Source organism: Diorhabda sublineata, chromosome X, assembly GCF_026230105.1.
Source record: "Diorhabda sublineata isolate icDioSubl1.1 chromosome X, icDioSubl1.1, whole genome shotgun sequence".
NCBI lineage: Eukaryota > Metazoa > Arthropoda > Insecta > Coleoptera > Chrysomelidae > Diorhabda > Diorhabda sublineata.
In genome coordinates, this window is record NC_079485.1 from 20,325,748 (window position 1) to 20,338,095 (window position 12,348).

Genomic DNA, 12,348 nt, shown 5'->3' on the forward strand with positions numbered 1-12,348 from the left:
TGGGTTCAAATCCGATGTAAACAAAAATTTTCGGCAAATTCTTTTTAGAAATTGTCACTATAATTTTTACATGTAAACAAATTCTATTCGTTGGAGATTTACTATACTACCTCCATCAGTATTACTTTAGAATTTAACACCTTTAGGCGAGCGGATCACACCCAAAAAGTCGCTTAGAAAACGAAAAATCGACCAACCTAGCTCTAGTTTTAAGTCGAAAATCTGGAAAAAATGAATTCGTGATTTTTACTGTTCTACTCGCTGCGTTTTGGCGAATAATGAATATTTTTTCATGAAATTTTTTTGGCATACCCTTGAACCAATCCAAAAAGTAAATAAATACATCCGAATCCCCCCAAAAATTTTCCGGCTGTATAGAAAATTCCGGAAATTTTTTTAGGCTCTCCCGACTTTGTGCATACGATTGACAAAGTTGAGTGAGGAAGTTTAAAATTTACTACTCCTGAATGCATTGTACTAAAATTAATGATGTGAATAAGGTTTTGGGAAAGTCTCAGATCTTAATATGTAGAAGAAAAAAAGATACAGCGATTTCAAGATGCAAGTTTCGACTTCGCGTCGCGACGCCGCTCGCGTAGCGCATGCGGGAATTCTCTCATAGCGAATTATTCTTGTTTCTATATTTGGTTGCATAAAATTTTCTTAACATACATGAAAGTTTATAATTTTTAATGTTGAATATTAATATAAAGTTTACTGAGCGTATTTTAAATAATGCAATAAATTAAAATTAACATTAAAAACAAAATATAATTTTCAAATAATACATCTGTTGAAAAATATCTCAAAATAGTCTCGAAACATACTTCCAAATAAAAATTCGAGGCATGCCGCTAGAGGTAATTGTTTTCTATATATGTGATGATTTGTGTGTTCACTAGTTTTCTTACGACAATGCCAACAATCGGCTGAGTGGAAGTTTAGAAAGTGAATGAAAGATAGATATGTTTTTAAGTTTGAATACGTTATAAACTTATCTACAACTTACTTGTTATCATAAAGTTACCAATAATTCGAAAAGATATATTGAAATTTCTACTTGCAATGATGCGTGTGGTAAGTAAACTACTTTTTGCAGAAACTAACCTCTAAAAAATTTGTAAACATTGGCATAGAAAGACTGTTGTGTTTTTTCCAGATATTGATCATAAAAAATATATATTTTGGCTGTATTCTTACAAATATCTGTGATGGCAAATTGTTTCATTCAATTTTGGGGGAATAGCAAACATTGAAGAACGAAATGTAAAGCTATCTCAAACGGAGCTCGGACGCAAACGATGATGCGCCTCCGAAGAAAAAGATTCTCCGTTCGGAAACGTCACTATCCTTTAATTGGTATACCAATTGTTTTTTCTGTGGGAAAGGAGCAAATCCGAAAAAAAGGTATCAAATTATCATTTATTTCCGCAGTCAAAAGTAGTACAATTAAAACAAAGATTCTCGACGCAGCAAAAATTAGAAAAGATACTGTCGTTGAAAATCGATTTAACTCTGAAGGTTTGAATTTTGATTTGAACACAGCAAAAGCACAGTATCACATAAAGTGCTATCAAGATTATATTTCGGCAAAAGCACTCAATGCCAAAATAATTCGAATACAGACATGGGAGATTATGCTAGCTTAGTTCGCGAGACTTTTTCCTATTATGAAAAAAAATTGGATGACGGTCATTTAATCTTATTACCCGATATTTGTGATAAATTTCGGAAAAAAATTATCGAGAAAGGGCTGAAAAGTTACGAAGAAACTCTGAATATTCGTTCAACGTTCATCAAAGACAAACTGCGTGAAGTGGCAGGTGAAAAAATAAATTTTTATCCACATACTGGCAAGCCAGACATTGTAGCTTCTTCCAAGTGGACTGTAGGATTGACTTTGCATAATTTTTTGGATGCTGAGAAAAATCACGCTGCCACAGACATTTCTCAAAGTACTGAACGTAATGAAATGAGTATTATTCATGAAGCGGTCGGCAACGAATAAAAAAAATACCTAAATCAGTAGATTATCCTCTACCTGAGGAAGTATCGCAACAACATTCTTCACATTTCGTTCCAGATATTTTGAAAAAATTAGTTTCGTGGCTAATTCATGATGAAGCTTTTGCGAGAGCAGTTGAAATTCCCGAAACTCGCATCTTGAAATCGCTGTATCTTTTTTTCTTCTACATATTAAAATCTGAGACTCTTCCAAAAACTTATTCACATCATTAATTTTAGTACCAAGCATTCAGAAGTAGTAAATTTTAAACATCCTCAAAACTTTGTCAATCTTATGCAAAAAGTCGGGAGAGCCAAAAAAAATTTCCCGGAATTTTCTATACAGCCGGAAAATTTTTTGGAGGATTCGGAGGTATTTATTTACTTTTTGGATTGGTTCAAGGGTACGCCAAAAAAATTTCATGAAAAAATATTCATTATTCGCCAAAATACAGAGAGTAGAACAGCAAAAATCAGGAATTCATTTTTTCCAGACTATCGACTTAAAACTCAATTTGACCATGTTCCCCCAACTTTGGAGAAAAATAAATGTCTCGAAAATATAAAGATTAATGGTTTTTAGTGACTAGAACGCGATTGGTCGGAAAAAGGGGGTGATCCGCTCGCCAGAGATCTTAGAGAAAAATTTTATTTTTGACAATATATAATTTAAAAATAACTAGAAAACACGCGTTTAAAGCACATCAAAGTCTCGATGTATGAGAAATATGGAACAAAGCGCCTCACGCTTTTTTCAGAATATTACTAGTATTTTTTATTATTATATTATTGTTTTAAGCTTATTTTGAAAATTATTTTTAACTTTCCAGTTTGATGTGCTGCTTTAGAAGTGATCTTTTTAGTTTTTTTAACTATATTTATTTTTACCACATTCAGTCGACAATTTCTTGTTTACATAATTCTAGGAAGAGTTCTATTTAAAATAAATATCAATATTGTGGAAAGGTGTGTGTATTTTGAAATATGTGTATCTTGGCCGGAAAGAAACGTTTTTCGTATTTAAGTGACATGTGGTTTTTGACCTATGCTAATCTATTTGTGAAATTTTCATACTTTCCGTTTTTGATAGTATAAACAACAATTCTTATCCAAATAATTATCGCTTCAACTTTTATCGAGGAATTTATCTTAATAAATTAAACCACTTAACTTATCCACCTTTATCATAAACGATGGACAGAGTCTGTAAGCCTTTTGGCAAAAGGTGATTAAGTTTGCAAATAATATACTTTCTATAGAGGTGTATCATAGCGTATTGTGTAAGGGAATAAATAATTCATTAGTCACAGAATTGCAATTTCTATTATTTACAAGGTCATTGTAAAGAAGATGGATAAAGGAGTATTCATTAACAAAGACAAAAAATACAGAGAATTAAGGGCATACGTGCCTTAACAAAACACCAAGTATAATTAGGCATTTTATATAACGCAGAACCAACTTTTTGTTCATCCCGTCTTGATAGAAATTAGATGCTTGTCTGAAAAAAGCCGAGAACGGTCAGCCTCAGATTCGCTTCAGGTAATATTAGGATACCAGACGAATCTCAGAATATCAATCAAACAAAATTCGCTGCTTTATTTTTGGGTAAAGGTTCCTTGAGTTCACAGTAAATTCCTCGAATCAAAATAACTGATTATTATATATTATTAATATGTAATTTAAAATTAAGAGATGAAGAACTTGTGCTTGCATCAGAAAAGCTAATAGAGACCTTGTCTTAGTGTTTTTTAATTTATCAAGGTCGCAGAAAAATTTCAGTCTACAGTGTCCAAAGTATTCTATTGATTGATTTCTCAAAATAATTTTCAATCCCTCTAATAGTTTCCATAAAAGTATATAGAAAATCGAGCTCTTCCCAAAAATAATTAAAATAAAGATCAGGTGATTAAGATGTAAACTTTGATTATTTTTTATTAAATTAAAAGTACTGTTAAGATGAACGCTTAGTATATTTATCTTTTGATAGAGAATTAGGGATGTTAAATTGACTTGGTTAAGTGGTTGTGGAGAAACTTAAAAACAAGCCTTCCCCTTTCATTTTTTCATAAAATATAATAAAAAATGAAATCTAGAGAAAAAATATCGATAATACGACTATATAATATATGCAGCAAAGAATTGGGAGATACGAAAAAACGGGAGCCAAAAATTGAAATAATATTTCCGAAAAATGATGAGAATAGGGAAAAGTGAAAATAGATAGTTGATTATAAATAAGAGAACGTAGAAGGTAGAAGGATTCAAGATATGAAAATGTTCCCTTATTTGGATATAATTCCAAATATATCAATTATCGGAGTAGTGAACTAGAAAAAGTTGCAATTTTTAAAATTTTTAAACGTAGATAGAATTTTTGGATCTTATTAAAATCGAAATTAAACATATTTCAAGTTTGTGGACACATTTTCAAGTTACATTGAATCACCTAATATTTTATATTGATAATCATAAAGGTCATTTTTAGATCATGATTTTTCAAGGAAATCAAGTTATAATTTCTCATCAATTATGTGGGATTTACGGTATTGTTTTTGGAACTGATTCAAAATGTTCGCGACAACATATTGATGACGTTACAATATTTCAAATTCTCTTACAAGATTTTTAGGTTAGAATACCTCATGCAACATGTACAAATTTCAATAGAATATATTTTAGGCCATAAACATCTATAGTAGTAATGAATTGGGACAGCTGTATAACTTGTGAATAATTCATGAATATTGAGAAAATTCCAGACCATTACTATAATAGTATTCTATCTGGTATATTAAGCATTTTGATGCTGTATCGAATTTGAGAATGAAATATATGTACAAATTGATAGTTGCACTTTGGGAACATCCATATCAAGTGTTTGAGCACAATTAGTAATGGAATATCATGAGAAAACTGTTTTAAGCAAACTTAACGGGAATATTCCTTTCTTTTATGTACATGACTGCATTACTGCTGTACCAAAAAATCAAATTGAAAACAGAACTCCACAGTTCAATTTTTATCATAAAAATAGAAATCGATGATGACGACGATTTATTGATGTCACAATATATAAAATAAACCAGTATGGTATACAAAACCAACTGACTGTTATTTAAACTTCATGTCATCATTACACAAAAAAAGCTCAGTAAAGTTTGGCTGCTAGATCTATCCAACTATCAGATCTTTAATTTAGATTATTAGCTATTCAACAAGTAAAAACTGCATTTAAAGAAGATAATTATCCCGGAAAAATGATGAGTTATCAAGAAAAGGATAAACAAATACTATTATCAATCATGGAAAAAAACAGAAACGAAACACCAAAATGTAAAAAAAAATCATCAATACTTTAAAAATATATAAAACTGCATTAACAACCCATGACAAATAAAAAACACGATTACGATTTTTTACTACAATGTTCTAAGAGCTCATCACATTTGTAAAATTATTAACTGTCAAACACGTCATATAATTATATGTATCTAAGAGATACAGGGAGGTTCAAAACGAAAATTCCGCTGTGAAATTCTTTGAAATTTGAATTATTGCGTGAGCTCTGTTCCACCTATTACATTAGTTAGACAATAGCAACTCTGCTAGAAGAGGGAGACGGATGCATTATGTCGTCAATTTGTTAGATTCAAATTGTTGAGTGTTTTATCTGACAGTAAGATTGAAAACTCTGCTAAATCTACTTCCAACTTCCAGAAATTGATTGAATTGCTGTTTTAGTTGTTAGTAGTTTCTAAATTTTCATGTTCTTTTTTGTAGCAAAATTTATATGTACATACATCCTGAGGAATATTGAATATTGAACATTTTTCATCTAGTACGATTCTGTAGAAAATCTAATCGGCTTTAATAATAATTTAATTTAATAATATTTAACCTCATGGAAATGAAAAATTAACTACTAATTCCATTATTTTCACGTTATGGATGAAAACTTTTTAAATCAGGCCCCCAACATTGAATATTTTATAATTTTAGTGTAGTCATACGATTTCGTGCTTATTTTATGTAAATTCCAACGAGAAAAAACTAACCCAGAAATGGATTTTGAGGTAATATCGATGATTGATTAGGTGCCCTCATTGTTCAGTTTATTTGACAGTTTCAGTCTTCGCTCTGTTTTATTCGGTGGTTATTCTTACGCTCCATGCTTTGCTTTTTTGTATTAGTGCAAAATTTTGAAATTATATTCTAAATTAGTAATTTTCTAAAGTTAAAGTATGTCTGTATTTTGTCAACACTCTTATTTATTGATAAGCGTATGCTATGAGTAGAATTGTGTTCAGAATAAAAGTTCAGAAGTTATCAATAAGAAATTGCTTAAAGCAATCATTTCCTCTTTAAAGGAAATTTTAAAATTTAGATAGCTCGAGTATGGCAAAATTACGACAAATTTTGTAAAATAGTTTTCTCATTGTTTGCACTTTTCGTTATATTTTTAGTATGGTTTTGTTAACTTTCTTATGAGTAAAGAAATGAAAATACGTGTAATAATAACACTTTGTGATAATTCAACTACTAATACAATTGAATTATACTCAAATCGTGCAATCCAAATGTCACAAAAAATGAAAAGTAAACGTATAAAAGCTCTTATATGTTTTTGGTAACACTATTCGAAAATCAATAATAATGAAACAGTTGAGACAAGGACGTCACGAACATAATCCCATAGGTTAGTTGACTTAATGGTCAATTACTTAAAATTATTCATATTATGCGCAGTTTAACAGAATATTTTAGAAAAATATTTTTTTTCCAGGTGCCAGGAGTCTATTCCATGGTGCTCCGATAAAACGTGAGTAAGAAATAAATCCTCCTTCTAGCCGAAAGGCAATACAATAAATGTGGGCAATTTATGCTTGTTTTTTTATAACTGAAGACATCCATTTGACAATATATTTACAATAATGTAAAAGGATCATCGTATTTGTAAAGATATTGTTTCTATTGTGAGAACTACAGATTCCCCTGAAATAATACACATTTACCAACAAATAATCACTCATCACAACATTGTTTAAATGCATTTTCAACAATCAATATCATTATCGTCCGAGGGAATGAAAAGTATCTTTAGACAGCATCGGATTTAGGGCGGATCTATAGGGGGCTAAAGCGCCAGGCCCCAAGCAGGTAGAGGCCCCGCAAAATGACTAACATGATCATTTATTTTAAACCAATATTGTATCTATTATCAAGACTGTGATTGAACACGAGATGTTACAGAATATGAATTTTTATAAGATAATGAAAATTTTGTCGCAACTAAATCGAGAAAAAAGTTTTTTAAATAGAAACTTTATATAGTTTATGAAATAAGATTCTAACTTATTCTGACTTATAATTTATTTAAAACTAATATATTACATTCAAGTTCAAGCAAATTTGGATTCCTTCAGTGGGCCCCAGATCGATTTTAACCCCACGCCCCACTACTTCTAAATCCATCGCTGTCTCTAGATAGTGATTTGAGATCACAAATATGTGGTACTTTTTCGTCGATTTATTCTGTATCTAAATTTTGTATAATATACGATGTTTGTCTGAACATTTTCTGACCTCAACCTGAAGATGTCAGCACTTATCAATATAAAGTAACTGGAGAATTATGCATGAGTAAGTTATATGCGCTAGGCGGCCGCGTTTGCTTATTTTAGACGAAAAGCGCATTCGAATTAACATTTCTCAACCCTAGGTAAAACCTGGATCAACCACTATACCTCTAAAATAAAAAAAAAAACGGTCAAGACAGGGCAAAAGGCGAATCCCCTCTGAAAAAGGCAAAGACGGTTTCATCGGTCGGAAAGGTGATGATGGGAGTTTCTTGGTATAGTAATGGGATTGTATTCATACATAGCTACGCGATCTAAGCACCTCATGCGCGGAATTTCGATTGACGAATTATACCATCTGAAAGGTCAGAAATTGGTAATAAAAGGTTAGTGCGTCGGTGTCAGCGTTAGGAATTGTTTTATCGAGGTTTAAAATTTTTCGAGATTATTGTGAAAAAAAAATAAAAAGTTCCACCTATGCGCTATCGAGAAGCATTCGTTAATAATTGGTAAGCTTATATAAATATATGGATCGCGGAAACTTAAAAAGTAAAACAATAACAGGAGAATAGAACGTATAAGTGCTGGATAAGGTAAAAGAAGACATTGTAAAAGAGCGACGACGTTTGAAGAGAAGGAAATTGTTTTCCATCAGGACCACGCACCTTCTCACACTTTGGTTATCGCTATGGCTAAAATTCACAAATTGCACTTCTAATTGGTGGATCGCCATCCGTATCCATCGACGACATTTTCCAGTTTCCTAACCTCAAAGTTCCATTTGCAGGAGAGAAATTTTCATCAGAGAGAACGTTACCGCATAAGCAAATGACTATTTTATTGAGAATTATTATTTGGAAATGTTGAAAAGATTGAGGAAATGCTGGAAAAAGTATATAGACTTAAAAATAAAAATGATTATGGAACAACATGTCTTGTTTGTTTGTTAGGTTAGAACCATTTCAGACAACCCTCGTAAGTTGCCATAATATTTACAATTGCAATTCCACTTTGTACCTAGCCCATACTGCTGAGACAAATACATGTACAATTAGATTTTCTCTACACTTTTTCAATAAAGGGAAATTCACAGCCTAAACATATAGTTCATAATCTTATTTATTTATATTTGTATATTTTTATGTATAGGTATATATGTGAACTATATTCAAATTAAATTTCAATAAATAAGAATAATTCTATACCTGACCAATTGAACTAATAACAAAAAAAAATTCGCGCGGCTATGATTGAATTTACCGCATTTTGATTTTCGAATAGATAACAAACTATCGCCAAAATAAGTATGATAACGTAAAAAAACCTTCGTATAGTTCACAGCTCGCTATCAGCAAGCAAAAAATGCGAAAATACGTTACGTTTTTAGATTGTTTGATAACGATGTCGTCCTTGATACCGACATAAATTTATGATATCTTCATTAAAGGTATAATATTTTAAATTTAATAACAAAATACGAAATTAGTATCGAAAATTGGAGTGTAGATATTTCATTTCATTTTTATCGTCTGCGTTGATTACTTCTAGTTATCATATTCGTATATGGATTATTTGAAAAATGCAGAAATAATATCTAACCTAACCATTACCGGTTAACAAGATGTAGAAATAGACTAAATGAGTTTAGAGCCCATCAAAAACAGAACTGGTTTAATGTTTTAAATATCTGTTTAAATATTCAAATTCATACATATTACATATTGTGATTATTGGTAATATACCAATCCCACCAATATATTATCGATAATATAAGTTTTTATCCGTGAGCACAACTACTTGATCGTGGAGTAAAAACAGTACGAGAACCAGAGTTGAAGAAAATAAAATTCCACCCATTACAATTTTTTTTTAAACTTGATAGTATAACTGCGTAAACATGATAATGACCATCTTGTAGGAAATTAAATTTTCAATAACTTTGGATGACACCATTTTTGCCCTAAAGTTATAAATTAAGGAGTTATTTGAGAAAAACGAAAATTGAACTTTAAATCAAGATAGCGGCGACGGCGGCGGCGGGATTGCCCGGAAAATCGATATTTAGACCACCTAACCACCCTTCCCCCCCCCCCCCCCAATGTTAAAAGTTCCTTACCTCAACTTAAAGATGTCAGCACTTATGAATATCAGCTGGGAAATATATTTACGCATGAGATGAAATTTCAGCCATTTGAAACGGTCAGATCTGTTTGACAATCGTATAAGTGAGTCGTTGTGAAGATTTTTCTGAAAATTGAATATGGAGCTATCACAATACTTTTGAAAGGTAATACGCCTACGCAAGTTAAAGAGGAGTTAGACACTGTGTACCATCATTTACGACCATAAAATTTTGAGCACCTGAATTCATACATGGCACGTGCGTTCGGGACGGCCAAAAACTGCGACAATTATAAATATCATCGAAAAAGTTCACCAAATGGTACTGGACGTATCCAAAGAACACATTTAACATATATTGACTAAAGAATTATGCAGATGTAAGCTATCCACGCATTAGGTGCCGCGTTTGCTCACTTTCGACCAAAAGCGCTCTCGACTGAACATGGAAATTTGGAAATATCCCTCTCAAAAAACATGATATTTTTTCTATTCGTATAACACGTTATGCATTTATAAATCTCTTAAGGATTATAGGAAATGTGGCAGTTGATTCGCGAAAACCTTCAATATGTAATAAATTCATAATTATGAAAAAAATTCAAATTGAAACGTATTGGTAAATAAAAAGATCTATATTCAGAAAATGTCTTTTCATATTTTATAATTTCTCAGAAAATTTTCAAATGATTAATTAGAAAGCTTCAACTAAATTAATTGATATTTTAATTTCAATCTTCAATAGCATTCTCAAGTATCTAATGTAAAATGCATGACTACCGCGTTAGAATCAACTAAATTGAAAGAAACTAATAATAATTTTTAATAAAAATTGATATAAACAATAGATAATTTATCAATGATTCTAGCATAATGTTTGGGTTTGAAAGCTAATTTAATTAGTAGTTTAAAAATCACTGATTTTAGAGACGATGGTATGCGAACAGCTGTAAGCGTCCCCAGGCCAACTCCAACCGGAAATCCGCTGATATACCGAATGCCTTGTCTATAACTTGTCTAGGTCTATACATTCATACAGATCATTTAAATTTTGTTTTGTAAAGAGTAACGTTCCTTATTTAAAATATTATATTGTAATTCTATTAAAAGGCATGAAAATATCAGAAAGGGTATGCGAATGAAAGAAATTGTCATGAATAACAATTCCAAATATTTTAATGAACAAAAATTATTTGTGCAGAGTATTTCGAGACGATTCTAAATTCGTTGATCCTGTTTAATAGAATGAACAGTTTTTTCTTTTCTAGAATGTCAATACCCAATCAATATTATTGTCTACAAGATACAAAATAAAATCTAGAAAAAACCATTCAAACTTGAGCGCTATTGGTTGAGGTATATAAATTATTTAGAATTCTCTTATATAATTATAGTTCAAAACATAAAACCAAATTTATATGGTATTTGAAGTGCATAATTGAAAATTAACTACCCTTGCCACTTTTATCGGTATCGACGTGGTTCAGTAACCATATCCAATTGAAAATCTAATTCTGACATGGAGTTTTCCTATTTTAAAACGTGAATTATAGCATTATCTCATGCTATTGATGTAACTTTATCTATTGCAGTAAATAGCAAATGCTACACGTCTACTATTCTAAACCTTACATTGTAGCGTACCTCGTAACTCTTTATCTGTGCTCAAATTAATAAGTTCAATAGTATTAAGCTCGTAATGATTGATACGTCATAAAACTGTAATACCGCGTCTATGTGCCAGTTCATTCAAAACTTATCGAATATAATTGGTTCAGTGTAATTTGAATTAGTTGCGTTATCCATTACAATACGTATTTGATAATTGCAGACACACTTAAACCACCATTCGTAGCTATCTGCGTTCATGTCCACGTCAATAGTTCTCCTTTTACTTTCCTCCATAAATCCATTGTCAATTCCAATGTAGTTGTATAAGCTGCTATCCTTTGGTTAAGTTAGGTTAGGCCACTTTATGGTGGCAGTTTCGTCGCCGGATGATTATTTCCTGGCTTTCTATCAATACTTACTAATATCTTTGTCATAAGTCATTAAAACTAACTCAGATCGCGTTCAGGATGTTTTCAAATAGTGAATAGACGACATCGTCAGCCTCAGCTTGATTGAAATATTTAAATTCCATTATTCGAATACTTGTTTCTCATAAATGTTACTGATAATTATCATGTAACTGGAAAGGAATAAACACCTGATGGAGGTTTTCGCAGTAGAGTGGAATAGTGCTCTATTTACTAACCATTTAGACCCAAATTACGCAGTCACATATACCCTATAAAAATAACTATCAGAATGATACGAGGAATATTTTTTAAGTAAGTACCGTTTTGCGATTCCGCCGCCGTAACCCCAAGGTCGGCGTTCCGCACATGCTGGTTACCTACATCTCTTGTCTACGCACTGACACCATTACAGTCTGATTCTTCATTGTGTACTTTGTTTAAGTGTTTAAGATCCTGCCGATTGTGAAGTAGGGGCTGTTATACGATTTCTTAGTGCTAAAGGCGTAAAACCGATCGATATTCATCGTGAGATCTGTGAAGTTTACGGACAAAACATTATGAGTGATGGAATGGTAAGGATTTGCACACAACCTAACGTTAAGGCAGTGCATTGACTTTCCTTG

The 12,348-nt window shown here is 31.5% G+C and overlaps 1 protein-coding gene across 5 annotated transcripts in view; it reads left to right on the plus strand.

Moving 5' to 3' along the window:
• The window catches only part of LOC130450599 (myocyte-specific enhancer factor 2), a 226,818-nt gene that overhangs the window by 132,021 nt on the left and 82,449 nt on the right, over window positions 1-12,348 (plus strand). For all 5 annotated transcript variants that reach the window (XM_056789073.1, XM_056789068.1, XM_056789070.1 and 2 more), the window contains one exon: window positions 6,791-6,826. The gene's annotated coding sequence lies outside the window, so the exon portion shown is untranslated. The remainder of the gene's footprint in view (window positions 1-6,790; window positions 6,827-12,348) is intronic.